This window comes from Propithecus coquereli, unplaced genomic scaffold (genome assembly GCF_000956105.1).
Source record: "Propithecus coquereli isolate 6110/MARCELLA unplaced genomic scaffold, Pcoq_1.0 Scaffold423, whole genome shotgun sequence".
Taxonomy (NCBI): Eukaryota; Metazoa; Chordata; class Mammalia; order Primates; family Indriidae; genus Propithecus; species Propithecus coquereli.
Window position 1 is genome coordinate 3,330,375 of NW_012149986.1, and position 25,773 is coordinate 3,356,147.

The window sequence follows — 25,773 nt, forward strand, 5'->3', positions numbered from 1 at the left end:
GAGCCATGCCAGCAAATTAATTGAACTTAAGGAGGAGGTCATGAGAACCCCAACTTATAGCTGGTTGGTCATCAGCACATGCAAAACAACCTGGGACTTGTAATTGGCATTCGAAGTGGGGGAGCAGTCTTAGAGACTGAGCCCTCACCCCGTAGGGTCTGATGGTACCACCAGATAGGGAGTGTCAGAATTGAATTAAAGGACACCCAGCTGGTATGTGCTGCAGAATTGCTTGCTATGTGGGGGAAAACTTGCCTGCCCCCTGCCCACCGCATTTGGTCACAAAAGTCTTCTTTGATTATTGTTGTTGAATGAGAGAATAGAAAAACACACCGATCGTGTTTTTCCACAGTAATTAAAAATATTCCTATGGGAGCGTGACATTAACAAGACGGTGTCCTAGGAAATTTCAGACCCTTGTTCCTCCATGGAAGCAGTAAAAAACAACTAGAGGCTGGCACAGTGGCTCACATCTGTAATCCCAGCACTTTGGGAGGCCAAGGCAGGAAGATCACAAGAGGCCAGGAGTCAAGACCAGCCTGGGCAACATAGCAAGACCCCATCTTTACAAAACATAAAAAAATTACCTGGGCATGGTGGCACGCACATGTAGTCCCAGCAAATTAGAAGGCCGAGGTGGGAGGATCGCTTGAGCCCAGGAGTTTGAGGTTGCAGTGAGCTATGATGACTCCACTGCACTCCAGCCTGGGTGATGGAGTGAGACCCTGTCTCAAAAAACAAAAACCAACCAAGCAAACAAAAACCAGAGACTGGCTAAAATAACTTTGTAAGAGCTCTGGAACTGCAAACCAGTCAAAGGCCTACAGAGCCAAGTGAAAGCCCAATCAAGGAAGAGCCTCATTTGACATGGTGGAGAACCTCATGGTGCTTTTACTTGCCCTAACCTTACCAACTCTCTCATCGCATGGTGCAGTCAGGAGGGAGCAGCCGAACCCTGGTTCCCTTCCTTGGGCCTGAAGAAGCAGAGCAGAATTTACCTGCAACTTTCTCATCTATCCGTGAGCTGTCCAAGGGACTGGTTTTACTATTTCCTGACTCAGAGTTCAGACAGGAAAAGGCAGCATAGCTCAGATCTCAGACTGGCAAAAGTCACACAGAGTGGTGGCATGTGCCATGGCACATGAAAGCTGCAGGGGGATTTGCAGACCTGTGGATGCCTGGGAAAAGAGAATAAGAGCAGAAGAATATGATAAAATATCTAAGGGAAATTGAAAAAAAGAAGCACATACACAGGCCTATGCAGGACGTGTGCTCAGAAAAGAACTTAAACCTTCTCCTCAGGCTGATATCAAAGCTCATAGCATGCCCTGCTAATGAGCAAAGGTCTTCTCTACCAGTCTGCAGATATTGGGAGAGGTGATTGTTTTTTCAATTCTCAACAGAAGATTGTAAGACATAAAAAACCCAGAAAAATATTGCTTATTCAAAGGATCAAAATAAATGTCCAAAAATGATCCCTGAAGAAATACAGACATTGGACTTACTAGACAAAGACTTTAAAATAATTAAATATGGCCAAAGAGTTAAAGGAAAAGAACTGTATAAAGAACTAAATGAAGTTGGGAAAATGATACATGGACAAAATGAGACTATCAACAAAAATATAGAAATTATTTAAAAAACCAAATAGAAATTCTGCAGCAGAAAAATACAGCATAACACTGATACCAAAGGCAGACAAAGACATTGAAAAAAAAGGAAATTATAGATCTAAACTCTTGATGAATATTGATGCTAAAACCCTCAACAAACACTTGCAAACTGAATTCAACAACATATCAAAAAATTATATGTAATGACCAACTGGGACTTATTCTTAGAATGCAAGGATAATTCAACATATGAACATCAAGCAATGTAATACACCACATTGACAAGACAAAGGGAAAAACCATGTGATGATCTCAAATAATGTAGAAAATGCATCTAAGAAAATTCAACACCCTTGCATGATAAAAATACTAAAAAAATAGAAATAGAAGGAAAATAGCTCTACAAAATACAGACAATGTATGAAAAACCTACAGCTAACATCACGCTCAATGATGAAAGATTAAAAGTTTTTTCTTTAAGATCAGGAACAAAACAAGGATGCCTGCTTCTGCCACCTCTATTTAACAAAGAGATTAAAGTTCTAACCAGACCATTTAGTCAAGAAAAAGAAATAGAAGGTATCCAAATTGGAAAGAAAGAAGTAAAATATCTCTGTTCACAGACAATATGATCTTATATGTAGAAAACCTTAAAGACTTTATACAGACACAAAATTTAGCAAAGTTGCAAGATACAAAATCAACACACAAAAATCAGTTGTGTTTCTGTACACTAACATTGAACAATTTGACAGGGAAATTAAGAAATTAAAAAGACAATTCCATTTACAATAGCATAAAAAGAATAAAATAATCAAGAATAGATTTAACCAAGGAGGTGAAAGACTTGTGTGTTGAAAACTAAAAAATGTTGCTGAAGGATGTAAGAGAAGACCCAAATAAATGTAAAGACAGCCTTTGTTCATGGATTGGAAGACTTCATATTGTTAAGATGTCAATACTATCCAAAGTGATCTACAGATTTAATGCAATCTCTACAAAAATCACAATGATATTTTTTGCAGAAGTAGAATAATCTATTCTAAAATTCACATGGAATCTTAATAGTCAAATAGCTAAAACAATCTTGAAAATGAGGAGCAAAGTTGAAAGTCTCACACTTTCTGATTTCAAAACTCACCACACAGCTACAGTAATCAAACACTGTGATACTGTCATCAAGCAGACACATAAACCGATAGAATAAAATACTGGACCCAGAAATGAGCCCTCACATGTATGATCAAATAACTTTAACAAGAATGCCAAGATCACCCAAGGGGGAAAGGACAGTCTTTTCAACAATGGTTTTGGGAAATTGGATATCCATATGCAAGGATTGAAGTTGGAAACTTACCTTACACTATATACAAAAGTTAACTCAGAATGGAGTTAAACTATATTATAAATAAGAGTTAAAACTATAAAACTCATAGAAGAAAACTTTCAAGATGTTGGATTTGGAAATGATTTATTGGAATGACACCAATAGCAGGGCAACAACGACAACAAGACAGATTAATTACATTTCACCAAAATCAAAACCTTTTGTGCATCAAAGAATACAGTGAAGTGTAAAGGAAACTCATAGAATGAAAAAATATTTGCAAATAAGGGATTTATCTGATAAGGGATTAATATCCAGAATATATGAAGAACTTCTACAACTCAACAACAAAAAGACCAATAACCCAATTTAAAAAATAAACATTTCCCCAAAGATATACAAATGGTCAACAAACATATGAAAACATGCTTAGCATTATAAATTTTTAGAGAAATGCAAATCAAAACCATAAAGAGATCTCATTTCTCATCCATTAGGATGGCTACTATAAAAAACAACAGAGAATAACAAGTGTTGATGAGGATGTGGAGAAATTGGAACCCTTGTGCATTGCAGGTGGGAACGTAAAATAGTTCAGCCACTGTGGAAACACAGTGTGGCAGTTCATCAAAAAATTAAACAGAATTACCACATGATCCAGCAATTCCACTTCTGGGTATACACCTAAAGGAACTGAAAGCAGGGACTCATACAGATATTTGCACACCCATGTTCATAGCAGCATTATGCACAATAGCCAAAGGTGGAAATAGCCCAAGTGTTCACTGACAGATGAGCAGATAAACAACATGTTCTATCCATACAATGAATGTTATTTGGCCTTATAAAGGAAGGAAATTTTGGCACATGCTGTAACAAGGATGAAGCTTGAAGACACTATGTTAAGTGAAATAAGCCAGTCAGAGAAGGGCAAATACTGTATGATTCCACCATATGGGGCACCCAAAGTAGTCAAATGCACTGAGACAGGAAGTAGAATAGTGGCTGCCAGGGGCTGGAGGGAGAGGGGGGCGGGGAATGTGGACTTATTGTTTAATGGGTAAGAAATTTCATTTTAGAACGATGAAAATGTTCTGGAGATGGATGGTGGTGATGGTTGCACAACAATGTGAATGTACTTCACGTCACAGAACTGTATACTTAAAAATGGTTAAGATGGTAAATTTTAAGTTATCTATATTTTGGCATAATTTTACAAAAAGAAAAAAATCTTCCTATACACAAAAAATTGAGAACCAGATGACTTCACAGGTGAATTCTGTCAAATAATACTAGTCCCTCACAAACTCTGAGTAAATAGAGGAGAAGTTCATTGCATGAGGCCAGTATTATCCTGGTGATAGAGCTAGACAAAGATATCACAAGAAAAGAAACACACAGATCAATAACTCTAATAAATACAGATGGAAAAATGGTCAACAAAATATTAACAAACAACCCAGCTGCATAGGAAAATGATTATTCACCAGGACCAGATAAGATTTATCCCATAAATTCCTTACCCTTGAATCAGGAACAAGATAAGGACGTCCACTTTTACTACTGCTATTTGACTAGCACTGGAGGTTCCAGCCAGCATGATCAGGGAAAAACAAAACAAAAACAGAAGATGGAAGTTAAAGGCATCCAGATGAGAAAACAAGGAATAAATCTATCTTCATCCACAGATGATATATTCCTGTATATAAAAATTTCTATTCCATTAAAAACCTACTGGAAATAATAAACAAGTTCAGCAATGCCACCAAATATAAGATGAATATATTATACAAAATCCAGTTGTATTTTTATACACTAGCAATGAATGACCCCAAAATGAAATTAATATAACAATTCCATTCATAATTGCATCAAAAAGAATAACATACTTAGGAATAAATTTAACAAAAGCGCAAGACACACACACCGAAAACTACAAAATGTTGTTGAGAAAAATAAATGGGGGAACCAAATAAATGTTCATGAATGGAAGACTGAATATTATTAAGATGGCAATTTCTTCCAAATTGACCTGTCCGATGCACTAACTTTCAAAATACCAGCACGCTTTTTGCAGAAATTGACAAGATCCTAAAATTTATATGAAGATGTAAAGGACCCAGTATGTCCAAAATCATTTTGAAAAAGAACAACCAACTTGGAGGATTTATAGTTTCAAAATGTCCAATAAAGCTACAGCGATTCAGATTGCGTGGTGCTGTTACACATAGAGATACACAGCTCAGTGGAACAGAACTGAAAGCCCAGACGTAAACCTTACATTTACAGTCAGTGGGTTTACAACAAAAGTGCAAAGGCAACTCAAGGGGAGAAAACCGTTTTTCGAGTGGTGCCAGGACGACTGGATACCCACATGCACAAAGATGGGTTCAGACAAGGGGTCGGCAAAGCGCTTCAGTCAGCAGCCAGCTCGTAACCGTTCTGTGCTCTGTGGCCTCACGGCCCCTGTGGCAACTACTCAGCTCCGCTGCTGTGGATCCGTCTGTCTTCCCTCGGAGGGCGCGGAGATTCTGTCTGTGCTCACGAGTGGCGGTGGTAAAGAAGACGGTTTGGGGGTGTAGGCTTTGACTGCAGGGCACTTGAACCAAAGATCACAAGTGGAAAACGACGACGACTTCTAAGTAGGGCCGCCGCTGTCATCTGGATGCACTGTCTGGTGTGATGTACAGTGATGCTTCACAGCTGGCGAGCCAAGGGGCAGGAGGGATTGGCACACTTTCACATTAACGCAAGGGAAAAGAAATAGTTAAACTGGGACTATCGGCTTAAACTTGTGACCTTTTGAAAAGAAGAAACTTTTGTGCTCTGGCACTCACTGGTAGTGCCTGTGTCCCCAGCCCTACCTTGGAGTGCTTGTGTGAAGTAAGCCGGAAGCCCCTGGTTTCCGCTTCCCCGTCCGCCCGCAGCGCGCGGGGAGCCCTGGCCTGGCCGAGTCCGCCGGCGGCAGGAGGACGCGGCGAGTCCGGACACGCTGTCGTCAGAAAGCAAAGCCGCCGCCGCAGCCAGACCTGGGGCCGTGAAACCAGAAAAAACACCCAGTCATCCTGATGACAAGGCCCCTAGGGGTGACCCGAACGTCTAAAAGAAAGCAAAGACTTCGGCCTGCGGCGTCAGCCGAGTGTGTGGCGGGCCACGGCTCCGCGGGCGCAGCGGAAGGACACGTCGCCCCCGCGGGCCCAGCGGCGCCCTCCTGCCACGTGCGCCCGCGCAGCAGCGCCCCGTTGCTCCCCCAGTGTCAACGGGGGGCCAAAAGGGACAAACCATACCTCTGTTTTTTGCCTTTTTAAAAAAGTGAAACAGTCGACTTGCCGAATCCAGCGCTTCTCAAAGTGCGATTCACGGTCCTCGTGTTCCGCGAGGCCACGTCGCGCTGCCGCTACGCTGTATTTGTCTTCTTCCGTCTCGGCCTCTCGAGAGGGCGCGGCGAGGACCGCCAGAGGCCGCACGGCCCGGGGAGTCAGGACAGGCGAAATGCAGGAGTAGACGTGAGAATCCCGCCATCCATCTGCTAAGCCGACATTTACTTGTGCTGGCATGTAGTGGGTTTATTATTATTTTTTAACATGAATTAATAAATATTTTTAAATTTTTTAGATTTAACACCTGTTACAGTAAATGTCAGTAAACAAACAATAAACAAAAGCTCCTTGGGGCCTTCAATACTTAAGATCATAAAGGGATCTTGAAACCCAAACATGTGAAAACCACTGGTTTGATCCATTTTCTTCTTCTTACCTTTCAAATGTAAGTACTTGTTGCAGTGGGGAGGATGGGCATTTGCCTTGTTTTCTGCCTCAGAGGCAAGAAATGCTTTAAAAAGAAAGAAAAATCATCCCTAACGAGTCAACTCTCCCAGACTACGTAGCCCTCCTCAGGGGAGACGGCGGACGGCCTGAGGGGCCTGCACCGGCAGGTGCCGTGCACGCAGGGCGCGCAGGCGCGGAACTCAGGAGGGCGGGGTTCTGTCATTTCTTGCACCCAGTCACCAGGCACGCTCAGAGCTGGCCTCCAGAAAAGCAGGGAGGGGCTGGGGATATGACCACCCAGAACGCCAGAGGGCGGGCTTCACGAAGCACCGATGGGATCCAACCAGACGGCGGCGTCTATCTGGGAGCCTTCGTGGGGACTTGAGGGCGGCTGCGGTGCTCCCTGCTCTAAGGGGACATTAAATGCATCCTTTGCACACATTTAAAGGGACTGGCGTGCCTGGCCAGTGTCTGCTCAAGTCTTCCAGTCAGTCGTAGCACCTTCTGATAACCACAGAGATTGACAAGCTTTGTTATAGAGCAGTTACAGCCGCAACAGAATTTTGTCAAAAGCCGACATGGTTTTCTGACAGAACTTGAAACGGTCCATCTTCTGCCGGAATGTAAAATGGTCTCTTCGAAGCTCTGAGTCCCCCCATCCCGAAAGTGAGAAAGGTGTGTTGGGATAAGGGCATTTTCAGAAATGCCTTATTTAAACAACAACTCCACGGACAGGAAGTGTTACACGACCACTAACAATAGGCAGCATTTCAAAAGCAAAAGCACTCCGGAGGAGATCCGGCGGAGCAGTAAACATCTGCAGGAAGGGAGGTCTCCTCAACTGCACGGCCTCGTCTTGCTGTCAGGAAAGGGAGAGATAAGATTTAGCAAAGTTAGAGAAGGGAAATATAGGAAGTCCGAAATTATCACCTTCGAGCTACTCTAGATTCTGAGAACAAGAGACATAGTTAAACATAGTTAAAATTTCTGGAAATTTAAAGTGGACCAAGGGAAAGCAATTGATTCTTACAGAGAACACCATTAATTCACAAAACTTAAATTTACCCCCAGAAATCTACACCAATAAGAATTTTTGGCTAACAGTCCTACTCAGTGACATAGATCATCTAAGAGTGACGGCATTTGGGAAGGTCATGTTTAATGTTGCATCAGGCTTCCTAAATCTGCGCAAGGTTTTTCATCAGGAGTTGGATGCAGCCGCCAAGACTCTCTGGAGAAGCCCCCGGCAGGGAAGTGGGGAACAGGTGCCTGTGCGGGCAGAGGGCCCGCTGTGCTGGCACGCTGTGTCCACCTCTCGGCACCAGTGTGCCTGCACACAGCAGGTGCTCAATAAATGCTTCGTGCATGAGTGACGACGGTGTAATTGAATTGGATTTTACTTTACAAAGAGGGAACTGGAAATCAGGGAACAGCAAGGAGATTGAAAAGGAAAGATAAGTTTGGCAATACTTTATTATTTTTCTGGGACAAAATACAGCCTGGCATTGCTCTCTCAGGGTCTGGAATATTCTACTCAGTTGGAGTACAGCCCTTGTGGCTACTTCCTCAGTCTTTCTCTGTACTCTTACAAAGTTTTGTAAAGGAATTACTTCTATCTCTCTCTTTTAAATTGTTCTCTTTTTTAAAAAGTTTTTTGTAGAGACAGGATCTCACTATGTCACCCAAGCTGGTCTTGAACTCCTGGCCTCAAGCGATCCTCCCACCTCAGCCTCCCAGAGCGCCAGGATTACAGGTGTGAGACACCGCACCCAGCACCCTGTAAATGTGTTTAAAAAGCAAAATACTAGAAGCGGGCTTAAAAGGAACTTAACGCCAGGTAAGGAACAACTCAGTGAAATTAGCTGAAGATCGTGATTCACAGTGGAGAGGAAGTAGGCAGAGGGAGAAAACAGTCTCCTCCTGATGGGGAAAAATCAAGGCTGCACATACGACGTGTCCCTCATTAGGTTTCTATCCGCGGGAGTCAGACCTACTTACGCCGTCGTCGTGGGGAATAAATGAGATAGATAGAGAGTGCTTGGCATGCAGTATGTGTTTGTGAATATTAGCGCCATTGTTCTTGCCTTGATTTGAAGAGGGGACGGACTCCTCATATGCTTTTTAGAATTTTATTTTAATAGACTTTATTTTGTAGCACAGTTTTAGGTTTAAAGCAAAAATGCACAGGAAAGTACTCAAAGTTCCCATATACAGCCTCTCCCTCACCCACACTCCCTATTATAAACATCTTGCATTGTGGGGTGCATTTGTTACAATAGATGAACCAATACTGACACATTATCATTAAGTAAAGTCAATGGTTTACATCAGGGTCCTCTCTCTGTGTTGTACAGTCTATGGGTTTTGCCAATTTGCACAATGTTACATATTCACCCTACAGCATCATACAGAACAGTTTCACTGCGCTGAAAGTCCTCTGTGCTCTGCCTGTTCATCCCTCCCTCCCCCGAACCCCTGGCAACCTCTGATCTGTTTACTGCCTCTATAATTATGCGGTTTCCAGAATGTCACATGGTTGGAATCCTACCGAATGCAGTCTCTTCAGGCTGGCTTATTTCACTTAGCAATATGCACGTATTTTGTGCGTGATAGCTCATTTCTTTCTATTGCCAAGCAACAGTCCGTTGTATGGACTCATATACATTTTGAATATCAATTTTCTACTGTAGTTTTAAGCACTGGAGTTAGGTAAAATTCATAGCTTTAAGCACTATGGCTAGGGAAAATCTGACATCTTAGAGAGGCAGTATAACTTCAGTAGTTGAAAACATAGCTTTTGCTGTCAAACATGCCTGAATTTAGCAATACTCAACATTCAAAAAATATATATTGAACATAGTGTGTACAGGCATTATGTTTGACACTCCCCACCCTGGGGACAAAGTGGTGACCACACAGACACGGTTCCTCTCTCCCACCCCACAGGGACACAGTCTGTTTCACACCTGCCTAGTACTTTGCACCATGAACAACTCACTTAACCCGCCCAAACAACCCTACAGGTTGGTACCATCATTAGTTCCATTTCACAGATGAAGAAACTGAGGTACAGAAAGGTTAAGTTACTTGCTCTGTGTCCAGCACTACTAGGGAGGAGTGATGGCATCAGACTGAGGCTCTCACCTGTCCCTCACCTTGGTCTGACACCAGCATGCCTCTTTCCTTCCCTTCCCCGCGCGAGGGGCTCTGCATGCTGGGGAACCATGACACAACCCTCCTCTGGGAATCCTTGGGCCGGTACCTCTGACCGCTGGAGAAGAAGGAAGAGACAGGGAAAAAGAGGCCACTGAGAAATGAGCCGCAGGCTTGTGGTGGACTGCATTAAGGCTGTGCTCAGTTTGCTTCCTTGACCAATAAACTGGCTCTGAAGTCAGCGGCAAAGGCGTTCTAAGATGGTTTTGAGTGGTGGTGTCCTCGATGGTGGTAAACACCTGGGCTTTTTTTTTCTTACGTATATTACCTTTGCCCCACCCGAGTCAGAGCTAAACTAGTACAACCTCTACGGAAAGTAATACGGAGATATCTCAAAGAGCTAAAAGTAGAACTATCATTTGATCCAGCACACAGATTTTAACCCTCATTTGGATGTATCCAAAAAAAATCTCTTTGCTTTATGCTAGATTGCATAGACAGGCTTTAGGACATCACTCAACAGAAAATATGCCTTCCTGCAATCGCTGTAATTCAGCACAACAACGTAAAATGTTGGACCTGTGGGTTGGTTTTCCGAGTCCGGGACCAGGTTCAGCACTGCATGCCTTTGAGTGTGGCCTCTGTCCAGCCAAGCCCCCGGCAGCACAGGCTCGCGCCCCGCCCTAGAGTCCTTGGACGGCCCCAGCCTGTCCACAGCTCTCCCCTCAAATCTCCCCTCGAAGAAATGCGTCCATAGCAGTAATGGCTCCTCCTCACATGACACTTGTGTTTTATTTGTATAAAATAAAGTCAGAGTTATTGTTAGGGTTCTCCAGAGAAATAGAACCAACACACACACACACCCCTCCATTCATATAGGAGGGCTGAGGGCTGTCTGGAAAGTGTCCAGCCGTGTAACTGTCCTCGTTATATTAGCATAAATGGCCGGGCACTTTCCGGACCGTCCTCGTGTATACATCCAGTGTACCATACACAGCCAATGTGTGACGCATACTCATACAGTGTATACAATGTGATAGTGTGTGTTATCCCCAATGTCACACCATTCAGAATTAAGTGAATGTGATGACTTTTGTCATCTCTGTAAAGTCAGGCACTGGGTCCTAAACTCGGAACTGCACAGAATGTTTCCACTGGAAAAACCAAGTTTGTACATACCGCTTTGACTTGAAGCAACTTTTCTGGCCATGGAGCCACCTGAGAGAGTGCTTATACACCGACGTGGCACACGGTGTGGGGTCCCGAGAAGAGGTGGTGCTCCTGGCGTGGGCAAGTGTGCGCGTCCTCACCAGCCAGGAGCAGCCACTTCTCAGATGACAGTCTCATCTCACGGGCCGGCTTTACATGCAGACCAGGCAGCCAGCTGTCTCCGTGGCATCGCTTCTGTGGCCCTGGTTGAAAGCCCGCTGCCCTCGTGGGGCCTGCCGATGTGTTGATATTATTGAAAAGTGTAAATTAGAGGAACGTTCTGTGAACTCAAGACGAGTAAAGGCAAGGGCACCTCCTGAAGTGGAGAGACACTGAGGCCGTGTCACGTTATTCAGAGGAGGGTGGGTGACCAGATCCTTCCAACGTGGGTGGTGGCAGGAGGTGCTGAGGACACCACTGGGCAGGAAGGCAGAGGGTGGAGAGGCTTGGTGGCAGGTACCGGGGGTGTCTGTGCCCATGGCTGTGAAGTTCTGGGTTCCCGTAGGTGTGGCCGTGTTTCGGTTTCACACAGGCCATGTTTGCACGGATACGCTGGTCCTTTCTGGGCCGGAGGCGTAGATGCAGGGCTCTCTTACTATCCCATCCTGAGGAACAGCATGAAAGGATGTTCATAAATGGCAAAATGGGTTCATACAGTGTCGTCGTCGAGCTCTTGGCCACCACGGTGCTGACTGCTGTCGGCTTCTGTCCTCTCCAGCATGGACGTGAAGGTCAGCGGCTCTGGACATACACTTTCTCATGAGGCACACACAGGTTTCCAGATGGAGGGCCTCCGGGATGCCATGTTGGGAGGAAGACTCGCTTGGTGTACACGAGCGTCCAGAGGTTAGAGAAACCACCAGTGCCACGGCGAAGTCACTGTAAACCTAATCTCACGTCACCTTGTGCCAAAGGCCATGCTATTGTCTTTCCAGAGCTTTAACGTAACACACCAACTGTCTTCTTCTGATGTGCTCCGTGTTAATGGCCTTAATCAAGGGGCGGCTGTAAAGGCTTTGCTGTCCCCTCTATAGTGGCTGACTTCCCATGTTGTTGCTGGTTCTGCAGGTCCTACATTTATGGCAAGGAATGGTAGTTTTTATCCAACATGTTTGTCTGGTTTAGGTAGATTTTACTGTTTGCTTTATTTCAGATTTCACAAAAATATGTTAATGACAAAAAAATTTGGGCATATGAGCAAAGCAGCAAGCAAGAATGCTTTAACATTGAAGACTTTCTTCAGAACTGATTCTAAAGAAAACAGTAATTATTAAGAGCAATCAATGCAGATAGTAAGGATTAAAAATGTGGAAAATTTAAACTAAATCTTTTATTTCCTTTTGGAGAACACATACACACATGTACACACATGCAGACATGCACAAGTGCACACGCATACACATGCACACGCGTTGTTCCTTGCTCTTTGGAAGCCTCCGTTACTCACGGAAAAGCTCTGTTTGCATTCCTTGCTGCCTGTGGGGACACATTCAATACACCGTTTCTGAGACAACACCGTCAAGGGCCTCTCTCTGCCGCTTTTCAGGCTCAGATTTACGTACTGGTTACGCGATGAAAGCCGAGGCAGCTCACTGCACGAGGACCCCAGTTTCTCAGCCTGTGGCTGCATCTTACTGGCCACTCTCCTGTCGTTAACTCCCACCGTTGGAAATTGAAGCCCGCTACAGAAACAAGTCTCCGCGCTGTCACTGCACTTTGTCTTCTGAAACAAGGGTCTTTAATTGGAGGACAATGTGAGAAGCCTGGGCGGCCACTTGGCCTCGGTGGCCTGAGCCAGCGCCACTCTCCGGGTGACCGACCGCAGCCTGACAGGCAGTAGCTAGGAGAAACCCTCGGCCCGGACGCGCGGCCCCTGGAGCACCAGGTTCACATCCGTTCTTGTCCAGGGCCTGGCACCGTCTTATTTCCCCAAGAAAGACTTAGTGTTTCAGAAGGAGGCACTGCGTGGGTTCGTCTCAGGAAAGCAGAGTCAGTGGCCGTTTAACCAAACAGTAATAGAAATAGCTGAAAGAGTGAAAGGATTATTCCAACAAGGGCTGTGGACTATTTTTCTAGGAGGAGTGAAGCCAGGGGACTTACGCTGCCAAGTTACTCACAACTATGGAAATAACCCCTATTAAAGACACCCCGCTGAGTCACTGTCCTAACCATCTAGGCCCACTGCAGGAAGGGCCTCTGCTGACGAGCCTCTGGTGTTCATTATGCGACGGCCCCTCGGTACGTGACCCTGTGAGAAGCAAGGGATGCTGAAGCCTTTGACGTCCCCCACCTGAAAATGCACTGGGGAGCGGAGAGCTGGGGAAGGCCAGGGTCACAAAGTGCCGGGCTGAAGATGCTAAAGTCTGACTCCTTCACGACGCCAGAGGCTCAGACTGCTGCTGTCCTGTGCAAACAAAGGCTGCCAGGCCCGTGGAGGCGAGCGTCCCTCACACCCTCGGGAGGAGCATGAACTGGTGCGACTCTCGGAGGCCAGCTTGGCAGTTTGTCTTAGAAGCCCTTTGACACAGTGGTTTGCATGGAAGAATTTATGAGACACGAATTGCTGCATGGTTTATAAGACAGTAGAGTTTGAAACAAGGTAAAATACAGGTGTGATAAAAAGACATTACGTACCTCTCACCAATGAAATACTCTATAGTCCAAAACATCATGTTCTAGAAGAGGACAGAAAAAAAATAACAATGTATAGCTAAGTTAAAAGCTTATAAAATAGTATCATCCTAATTCCATTTTAAAATTACTTAAAATGTCCATTTAAAGTTCATAAATTATTTTTTCCAGCAAGTAAGTTACTACACACTCCTTAATGGATTCTGACTTCCATGGCCACCAAACTGCTTAAAAATTAAAATTTTTAAAAATGTCTAGGTATGTGACCAGCAGAATTCTAAACGTGTCCCCCAAGATTCCACTCTCCAACACCTGGAGCCTGTGAACAGGGTGAGGTGTCACTCCACGACTATGTTACGCTATACTCAGAGTTGCCCTTCCTAGAGAAAGAGTGTCCTTGGGAGCCTGATAGAATCATATGAGATCCTTTAAAAACAGAGTCTTTCAGGCTGGTCGAGGAAAGGAAGTCAGAGAGATTTGAACATAAGAATGACGGTGCACCCTTGCTGGTTTGTAGCCAAGGAGGCAGGTGAGAAGGAAATCGGGCAGCCTCAGAAGCTGAGACAGGCGGAGCTGACAGTGGGGAAATGGGGACCACCAGTGTATAGAAAATATGAAAAACAGAGGAATGATCAGCACGGTGGGAAACTGTACAGGACAAATAACCCAGTTCTTTCAACAAAAAAGTACAAGGGAAAAAATGGAGAAGACTTATCAACCCACCTCAGGAGATGGGCCTTATCAGGTCCCAGTTCAGGCAAGACAGGTGGGACGCATGAACACTGAATGAATGTGATTTTTACGGGTGACAGTGGTATTGTGACTATTCTTTCTCGACAGTCTTATCATTTCAAAACACATGATAAATTCTTTACACACGAATTTAAATATGTCCAGGATTATTCCAAAATAATCTTGTGTGGGCCATGTTTTATTGATAATAGCTGAAGCTGAGTTTCACTTCACAGCAACAGATATCTAAGATTGGTTTTGGTATCAAAGGTGGGTTCTGCCATGACAAGGGAAACCAGGCAACTACCCAAAAGAGCACAAAACATTCTACGATAAGGACATCTGCACCCGAATGTTTATGGCAGCACAATTCTCTATTGCAAGAATGTGGAAACAACCCAAGTGCCTGTCAATCCATGAATGGATTATCAAAATTTGGTATATGTTCACAATGGAATATTACTCAATCATAAGAAATGACAGTGATCTAGTACCTCTTACACTTTCCTGGATTAAACTTAAGCCCATTATCCAAAGTGGAGCACCACAAGAGCAGCAGAACGGGACCCATTTGTACTCACCATCAAATTGGTATTAACTAATCAACACATAAATGCACATATCAGAACAACATCTATTGGATGCTGGGGAAGGGGGACGGTGGTGGGTGGAGGGGGGAAGAGGGAGGAGGGGAGGGGTATGTGCATACACAAGGAGGGCAATGCGCACTATCCGAAGGATGGACATATTTAAAACACGGACTTCGGTGGGGGGGGAACCAAGGGCAACACACCTAACCTAATCATCTGTACCACGGGAAGGGCGGCGGGAGGAGGGGGGAGGAGGGAGGAGGGGACGGGTATGTGCATACACAAGGAGTGCAATGCGCACTACCCGAAGGATCGACATATTTGAAGCACGGACTTCGGTGGGGGGGGAACCAAGGGCAACACATGTAACCTAAACGTATGTACACTCATAATTTGCTGAAATAAAAAAAAAATAAAAAAAAAAAAACATACATGTAAGCCGGGCACAGTGGTGTGCACTCCCAGCTACTCGGGAGGCCAAGGTAGGAGGATCACTTGAGCCCAGGAGTTCAAGACCTGCCTGGGCAACACAATGAGATCCTATCTCAGAAACACAAAAACAAAAACAAAAAACATACACACATGGCATTGGCTTTGGGATAGGGCAGTGGACCTCCACTCCTGATTGGTAGAGGAAGCCAGACAGACTTTGAGGAGGGGAGCTTGAGAGGTCATTATACTATTCTCTCTACTTTGGAAATGTTTTCAAATTTCCAGGATGAAAAGTTAAAAAATAATAATTCATGTAAGCTTTTTATGGGAGGCTTATGGTTTCCCCTCTGATGTAAGGAGGTTGGAGATCAACACTGCTGTCCTAATAAAAAGAACAAGCTGGAAAAACTGAAAATCAATGACTTTTCTTGGGCCCCTCAGAGAGTGGAGGTTGCAGGGTAAGTTGCCACGCCAAAATCTGGAAAGAGGCAAGTCCAGACAGTCACTGCCCAGTTCTGCCTACCTGGAGAGAAGCCACTGGAGTTGTGAGCTGGCAGGAAGACGTCAGTGGAGATTCTGCCAAATGTACCGGAGCTTGAATGTGCATCCACGGGGAGTGAGCAACACCTGGGGCCGCAGGCTTGCAGGGCCACACGTCCATGGGCTTTCCCCGCCAGCAACCCCAGCAGGTTCTCACGATGAAGTGCTGAGAAAGGTCTCCTCTAGGACTAGGGTAAGGAATTGTAAAGTTCACTCAGACCCTTTGCCAGAGGAAAAGAGTTTGCCAGAGCCTTCTGCGCTGAGGGAAACCCTCTCCTCCCTCCCCAGCGCCCTCTGGCCTCCCCGTCTCACGTAAGGGTGAGAGCAGAACCAAGAGGAGTTGGGGGTTCGGGGAGGTAGATGGAACATGGCAGCCAGGGAGGGGACTAGGGGGCAGGGAGAGGAAAAAAGCTATGCGAGGGAAGAACCACTGGGAGGGTTGCCATCTTGACCTGTGACTTGGAGGCATGAGGAGCCCAAAGTGCTGGGTGGCAGTCTGGACTTCGGTTTAGAGGGATCACTGCTGCACCTCCTGGTGGAAGCATTCCTCTCTCTGGAACTGAGCCCTCAAGACCAGCAGAGTCTGAGGTTGCTGGGACAGGAGGCAAACATTTTGCTGGTGGGTCACCAAGGGTTATGGTGAGTGTTACCACCGCCATTTCTACCCTCGAGTCCTGGCGATGGGAGAAATAGCACCACATGTTGGCTGCTGGCTTGGCGCATATACAGCATCCTGGAGAACTTTGCCCCTGCCCTGCCACGTGTTGCCACCTAGCTGGCACTGGAACTGAGTCTTCAAAAGGTCCTTTCACCATTTTATCAGCTGCATCAGGATGGTGGGGACGCGGTAAGACAAATGAATTCCCTGAGCAGGGGCCCTTTGCTGCACTCCTTTGGCTGGGAAATGAGTTCCTTGATTGGAAGCAATGCTGAGTAGAATACCATGCTGGTGGACAAGGCATTCTCTGAGTCCATGGGCGGTAGTTTTGGCAAAAGTACTGCAGGCAGGAAAGGCAAATCTGTACTTAGAGTAAGTGTCTATCCCAGTAAGGACAAAATGCTCCCCCTTCTATGATGAAAGTAGTCCAATGCAATCAGCCTATGAGGTAGCTGGCTGATCACCCCAAGGAGTAGGGCCATAATCTGGGGCTCAGGGCTGGTCTCCGCTGCTGGCAGACTGGGCATTAGTGGTGGCCATAGGCAGGTTGGCCTTGGTGAGTTGCTGAGCACAGGCACAACCTCCATCCCTGCCACTGTGGCCACTTCGTCCATGAGCCCACTGGGCGATGACAGGGGTGGCTGGAGAAAGAGGCTGACTGGTATCCACAGAACGGTCATCCTACCCACTCGGTTATTAAGATCTTCTTCTGCCAAGGTCACCCCTTGGTGAGCATCCACATGGGACAGTCATCGTCACAGATTTTGCCCATTCGGAGAGCTCTATCCGTATACCTCTGCCACAGACTGCCTTCGCACCAACTTTATACTCATATTCTTTCCAAGTCCCTGACCGTCCAGCCACACCACCGGCTACAGCTCATGAACTGGGATAAAATCACATATCCGGCTGTTTCTCCTTCCAAGAAGGATGAACAATCAAGTGCACTGTTCAACGTGCTGCCCCCGGGGAGGGTCCCCCTTCACCGCTGATCTTCAGGGAGGTCCCGTAAGGGGCTGCAGTGCTGTGGCTGTCCACCTTTGGGTGGTGCCTGCATGTTGCGCAGAACTGTCGATAAAACAGGCCCACGCCTTCTCTTCCTCCATCACCTGGTCACAGGGAGCCCCCCTGAGGCCACTGTGCAGGCTGGGAGAGAGCAGGCAGCATAGCTGGGGGGGACCTGGGCACTGGGCACTTCCTCATGAACCTTTCTTGTACCTCAAGGGCTCTGTCCTTTTCAATGGTGGAGTGATGTTGTGCCCACCCTACTTTATGGCTTAGTGAGTCAGATAACACCCAGTTCGTGAGGTACTGCTCTGGTCACAGGGTAACTTGGTGGCCCATGGTTAAACATCCAGTCTGCACTCAGGTCTAAGAACAGAAAAAAGCTGTTTCTCAAAAGGAAAGCCGAGGATGACAGGGCTTCGCTGCAAAATCCTAAGGTCTTGCACTGCAGCTCACCCATAGGTGCCACCTAGAGCTCCAGGCAGCACCTTACCCGCCACTGCCACTGCCAGCACCACGGATCTGCTGGGTCCCACAGCACAAGTGGTGAAGCAGCTGGCATGGTAGTGCAGACCTGTCTGGTCCTCCTGCTGTTCTGAACCCCACTCAAAATCAGCAGCTTTTCAGGTCACTCCATAAATGGGACAAAATAGCACACTGAAGTGGAGAACAGCTGCCCCCAGATCCCGGGGCCCACTAGGCGTTGTGCCTCTCTCTCGGGCCAGGAGGGGCCGGATGCAACAACTCTTCCTTTGTCTGCCCTGGAGGGAATGTCTCCACACGTGCGCACCACTGGGCCTTCACAGGTGCCCCTGAGGGAGAAGATCTCTGAACTTTTGTCAGACTTATCTCCCATTTACTGGCACACAGATGTCTTACCAATAAGTTATATTAGTCACCAGTTTTTGCTCAGTAGGTCCAACCAGTACAGTGGCCTCAATGTGAGGACCAGTGTGATGCTGTGGGAGGGAAAGGTGACAAGATTCCTGGGAACCAACTTATGACACAGAGCTGAAGAATTGAGACGTCCTCGACGTAGGACAGTGAGGGGTCGTTGCTGGCATTTCCAGCTGAAAGCAAACTGCTCCTGGGGTCCTTACTAACAGGAACAGGGAAAAGAGCCTTTGCCAGAGCAATAGCTGCATGCCAGGTGTCGGGGACATGCCAATCTGCTCCAGCAGTGTGCCCCGCTGCAGTCGGGGTCACCTCCTGGGTAAGCCATGACTCTGTGTTTTTAGGATTTGAGTTACTTTTTATTCACTTTATGTAGAATTCTTTTGCTTGTATAGATCAAGGAAGGCTTGAGTAGGCGCCCATCTATGTTGCTCTGGAAGCACCGTGATCAGCTAGCCGAGGCCATGGGTCTGGGCAAGTTCGACTTTCCTGATCGCCGCGTTGGCTTTGCTGTCTCTCAGAAGCCCCCCTCATCTTGCCTTTGGTGGCTGAGGGGACACTTGGCTCGACTATCCCCATTACAGTTAGGGTGCCCAATTCAGTGGTGGCAGTTCCCACGGTAGTTTCTGACGGACAGAGAAGAGCGATCACAGAGCTCTTCGAGAACCCCGAGACCCCCTCGCCCGTTTGTTTCTCACAGCTGTGGTGAAAGGTGTGTCCTCTGGACCCCCAGGGCATGTGAGCAGATCTTAAGTGACACGTCCATTCTAACGTTCCCGTCTCACTAAGCCTGTGAATCTCTTTCTCTGCAATATGCCAGCACACGTCTGGCTCTTCAGCCGCATTCACTGGGGGCCGCCTTTTTGTACAAACTGGCTCCCCAGGCTACAAAATTAAATCCAGATTAAATCCATTAACTCTCTGCTCAGTAGGCCAATATTAATAACTTCCGCCCGATCCAACTTTACGTTCCTTCCCATTATCCCACTGCTAATTTCCCTTCCCACACATATTCCCTGGATTTACGTCTATATAAGTTGGAAAATCATGTAGTTCTTTTTTTATTTCAAAATGTTAATGGGGTGTAAATGTTTCTGTTACATGTGTCACTTTTGTAATGCCTGAGTTGTGGCTGTAACTACGCCCGTCATCTGAACGGCGTTCACCGCGCCTCGAGCGGGACTGCGCTCTCCCGCGTGGCTCCTCTGGAGTGTAGTGCGCTCCTCCTCCTGGCTCCCGCTCCACGCCTCACCCTCAGGGGCCTGCTGGCATCGGGGTCTAGTCATAAGCCCAGAAGCAGAGGGGTGGCCGGGGTGGGTCCTGAGGGGAACAGCGTGGTCTCGCGAGGCCACCCCCTCAGGGCGGCCGGTTACAGTCTCTTCAGGCACAGCAGGGCTAGCCTCTCAGACAGGGACGGGGTGACAGCTTCCACCCTCAAAGAAAACCCCACAGAATCGAGGGCTTTGATGTCTCCAGTCTCATTAGGATCTCCCTATATGTCCCCGTTCCAATTTTTAGGGTCCCATCCCTTCTCAGTGAATGCCCTCACTTTAGTGTAGGCACCTTGCAAGGTTGGGAATTCAGTTTGTATTTTGATTCGGCCACTGGTAGGATGAGATTCTGGGTTTGGTTTTCAGCAATCTCAGCTTCACAAGTACAAGACAAGTGTCTCTTTCAGGGCAGACGCAGACGCTTTCAGGTCATTTATGTGGATTTGAATCAAATCCCTGAACTCATCCTTTTCTTCTCTGCTTTGTCCAGTTAAAGTAGGAACAGCCAGCCAGTCTCATTTTATTCATCAGGTTGACAAAGATGTTTGAAGGTAACACATGAAATAAGCCAGGGTCACTCGGTTCCCTGCCTTTTGTAAGTGCTTGGTCAGGAATATCTAGTAGTGATGCTTTGCGTACCCGTATTGCCACGTCACACCGTGGACCATCGGTGCTCTCTTTAATACCGGAAATAGTCATTAGTGTCTTTAAATCTGATCACGTTAGAGACGTAATTACAGAAATTCCAGAACCAACTCAGAAAACTCATCCTTAAGATTCTGCTCCTTTAGAATCACTGTCAACACTAAATTCTGCGTTAGTGAGGGTTCCCCAGAGAAACAGCACACACACACCTGCGTATACATGGCGCGCGTGTGTATGTGTGTGTTATATAGATAATCAGCCCTCTGCATCCGTGAGCTCTGCATCCATGGGTTCGACCACCTGCAGATCAAAAATATTTGGAAAAAAACATGAAAATAACAATAAAATAATAAAAATCATACAAATAAATATAGTATAATGACTACGTATCATTTATATTATCTTAGATGCTATAATATAGAGATGATTTAAAGTATACAGGAGCATGTGTGGGTTATATGCAGATATCACATTATTTTATACAAGACACTTGAGCATCCATGGACCTTGGTATCCACAAGAGGTCCTGGAAGCAATGTCCCTTGAATACCAAGGGACGACTGTATGTGATGTGTACACACACACACACACACACAGGATTTGCTTATATAATTATGTAGGCAAGTCCAAAATCTGTAGGATAGGCTAGCAGGCTGGAGACCCAGAGAGGAGTTACTGTTGCAGCGTGAGTCCAAAGGTGGTCTTCTGGCAGAATTCCCTCTCTGGGAGAGGGATCATTCTTTTTTTGTCTCAAGGCTTTCAACTAATTGGACAAGGCGCACCCACATTATAAAGGTAATCTACTTTACTCCAAGTCTACTGATTTAAATGTTAACCATCAGTAAAAGAACACCTTCAGAGAAACATTTAGAATAGTGTTTGACCAAATGCAGTAGTCCCCCCCTTATCCTTGGGAGATAAGTTTCGAGGCGCCCCAGTGAATGCCTGAAACCCAGATAGTACTGAGCCCTGTTTACACTATGATTTTCCTGTGAAACATAACTATGGTAAAGTTTAATTTATAAGTTAGGCACAATAAGAGATTAACAACAATAATAATAAATTAGGATAATTATAACAATATACCATTCACAATTTCACAGAGAGAAGATTCATTCTTATCATAGATCTTAGCATCCTCAGTATACAATTTTTTCTTTCCTTATTATTATATTAATAAATTGAGAACTTTCATCTAGTCATTTAAAGGAAGCACTTTATGAATTTTCTTTGGCATATTTGAATTGTCAGCATCAATTTAAATAATTAAATTATTTTAAAATTTATTTTATTTTATATTTTTATTTCAGAGTATTATGGGCTACAAACACTTTGTTTACATAAGTTGCCTTTGCATCACCCGACAAGCATGCCCACCCCCAGACAGCACACGCCACACCCATTAGGTGTGGCTTTAGCACCTATCCACTCCTCCCCTCCCCCCCGACCTGCCCCCTATGAATGTTACTTCCTATATGTGCACATTAGTGTTGACCTATCAGTACCAATTAATGGTGAGTACCTGTGGTGCTTGTTCTTCCATTCTTGGGATACTTCACTTAGTAGAATGGGCTCCAGCTCTATCCAGGATAATACAAGAGGTGCTAGATCACCATTGTTTTTTGTGGCTCAGTACAACTCCATGGTATACATATACCACATTTTATTAATCCACTCATGTATTTGGGCACTTGGATTGTTTCCACATCTTTACAATTGTGAATTGTGCTGCTGTGAACATTCAAGTGCAGGTGTCTTTTTTATAGAATGTCATTTTTACCTTTGGGTAGATGCCCAGTAGTGGGACTGTTGGATCAAATGGTAGTTCTACTTTAAGTTCTTTGAAGTATCTCCATATTGCTTTCCAAACAGGTTGTACTAGTGCAGCCCCACCAACAGTGTGTGAGTGTTCCTATCTCTCCACATCCATGCCAGCATTTGTTGTTTTGGGACTTTTTGATAAAAGCCATTCTCCCTGGAGTTAAGTGATATCTCCTTGTGGTTTTGATTTGCATTTCCCTGATGATTCGTGACGTTGAGCATTTTTTCACATGTTTCTTGGCCATTAGTCTATTTTTTGGAAAGTTTCTGTTCATGTCCTTTGTCCACTATTTAATGGGGTTGTTTGATTTTTTTTTCTTGCTGATTTCCCTGCATTCGATATGGATTCTAGTTATCAGCCCTTTATAGCATCACTATTCTTGCACTTTGGGGCCATTGTTAAGTAAAATAAGGGTGGCTTGAACACAAGCACTGCAGTACTATTGCAGTCAATCTGGTAACTGAGCCAGCTGCTAGGTGACTATGGGCAGGCAGGGTATACAGTGTGGATATGCTGGACAAAGGGACGATTCACATCCTGAGTGGAACAGAGCAAAGTGCCATGAAATTTCATCATGCTACTCAGAATGGTGTGCAATTTAAAACTTATAGATTGTTTATTTCTGAAATTTCAGGAATTTGCCAGTTAACATTTTTAGACTTTGGTTGACTGCAAAACTGTGACCACCTACCTGCAGATGGTTTATGCTGATGACACCCTGCATGTTTGCATCCCGAGCCTTTCTCCAGCTGTGGAAAATGCTTGTCCTATGGACAGGGCAGGCTGAAAATACAGCAGTTTTTAGGTTGGTGCAAAAGTAATTGCGGTTTTAGCATTGTTGGAATTTGCTGTTTGCTATTGGAATACATTCTTAAATATGGTTATGTTGTACATCATTTTAATGCACATTTCTCACTTTATTTTTTTGCTAATGACTTATTACTTTCTGTTTATTTGATATTTATTTTAGACTATGGAAATGATGTTAGACAAAAAGCAAATTCAAGTGATTTTCTTATTCGAATTCAAAATGGGTCGTAAAGTTCAAAATGGACACAACCCACAATATCGACAATGCATTTGGCCCAGGAACTGCTAACCTCCACAGTGCAGTGGAGGTTCAAGAAATTTTGCAAAGGAGACGAGAGCCTTGAAGATGAGGAGCGCAGTGGCCGGCCATCGGAAGTTGACAATGACAAGTGAGAGCAATCATCGAAGCTGATCCTCTTACAACTACACGAGAAGTTGCCAAAGAACTCAATGTCGACCATTCTAGGGTCATTCAGCATTTGAAGCAAATTGGAAAGGTGGAAAAGCTCTATAAGTGGGTGCCTCGTGAGCTGACTGAAAATCAAAAAAGTTGTCATTTTGAAGTGTCGTCTTCCCTTCTTGTATGCAACAATGAACAATTTCTTGATCAGATTGTGACATGCAATGAAAAGTGGATGGTATACGACAATCAGCAATAACCAGCTCAGTGGCTGGACCGAGAAGAAGCTCCAAAGCACTTTCCAAAGTCAAACTTGCACCAAAGAAAGGTCATGGTCACTGTTTGGTGGTCTGCTGCTGGTCTGATCCACTACAGCTTTCTGAATCCCGACAAAACCAGCACATCTGAGAAGTCTTCTCAGCAAATCGATGAGATGCACCGAAAACTGCAGCGCCCGCAGCTGCATTGGTCAACAGAAAGGACCCAAGTCTTCTCCTTGACAACGCCCGACCGCACATTGCACAACCAACACTTCAAAAGTTGAACAAATTGGGCTACAAAGTTTTGCCTCATCTGCCATATTCACCTGACCTCTCGCCAACCGGCTACCACTTCTTCAAGCATCTCCTCTTTTCACAGGGAAAACGCTTCCACAACCAGCAGGATGCAGAAAATGCTTTCCGAGAGTTCATGGAATCCTGAAGCACAGATTTTTATGCTACAGGAATAAACAAACTTATTTCTCGTTGGCAACAATGTGTTGGTTGTAATGGTTCCTACTTTGATTAATAAAGACGTGTTTGAGCCTAGTTACAATGATTTAAAATTCACGGTCCCAAACCCCAATTACCTTTGCACCAACCTTAATAGTGCCCAGGGAAGTGATGTCAGTCAGTAAGGAAAGAGAATGGGGACCCCTACTCCATTTTCCTCACTCCTGGTGGGACTTCACTAAGTATGTCGTCCTCAGTCTTGAGGAGGGTCCCAGCAGGACTGAGCTCCAGTGCCCACAGCTAACATGTCCTTCAGTAACTTTCCTGTCTCCTCACCACGCTTCCCGGCTCACCTCCCAAACGCACCTCAGGGCTGGCTTCAGGGAAACCCAAACCAAGACCAACTCAGAATTTTAAAAAATGCTGGTAGCTTTGCTTCAGAATCTCCAAAAAATTTCCAGATGCCTTTTCATTTCTTCCCCCCTAATTGAATGTGATTTTCAAAGGAACCAGCCTTAGAGATAAAGAAGTGTTTTTTTCATTTTTATTGCTTTCCTACTTGAATTAGCAATATTGTTGCAGTTTTGTTTTCTATACTTTTCATTGCAAATGCAGAGCATTTTTAATTACATTATGGGTTGAAAGTTTCTTATGGACTGACCTCAGACAAAACCAACGTTAACTGTTTCTATAGGAAAGCGAATTCCGAATGGAAAGAAACAAACGGAGAAACCAAGTTTTGGACCACGTATATGGAGTGCTGCCTTTGTACCAAAAAATTTAGATGGGAGATACAAAACAAACTGGCCCACCACTGATTGTGACCACGTCTTACGTTTATCTTAAATTTTGTTTGTTTTTTGGGGGGTAGTTCTTATTCTTGTTAACTTATTTTGATTGCTTGATAACGGCCACATTTAGAAGCTTCTGTCAGTTTCCTACATCTGCCAGCAACTGGCATCGTTCCATCTCACTCAGATAATTCCTAGCGTCGCCTCCTGTGGAAATCGCTGCTTCTGGCAAAACTGTTCAGTTTATCATTTAATCAAAACATTTGCCTAGTTCCACTAGGTTAGAAAGCAAAAATGGGGCTGATTGTTTTTGCATAAAGACAAGTCAAATCAAGGAATACGTTAAACCATGAAATGAAATTTAATTAAATATTAGAAAGACAAACATTTCACCATGAACATATATTCTTAAATATTGGTTAAATGATACACAAAAGAAATTACAGCTTTACATATAAAGAGTATTTGGTGGTGACTTTATAAGTGTTTCCAAAGATAATCAATGCATGCTATCAATGTGCCACTTCTCCTTTTGGGGAATTTGTGGCTCTGGGAAGGTGCCTCAGATGGAGCTGCTCAGACTTTAGGACTAAAGTGTCCTCAGTGACAGTTGGGAGTGAGCATGTTGCTGGGGCTGGGCTGATGTGGCTTGCTGCATCCAAGCCTTTGCTCTCCCACCTTTATGCACACATTTGGTTCTGCCTCATATTTATTTGACTCATGTCTGTCTTCATGTTAGAGTAATACTGTTCCCTGAAAAATAACTTGCA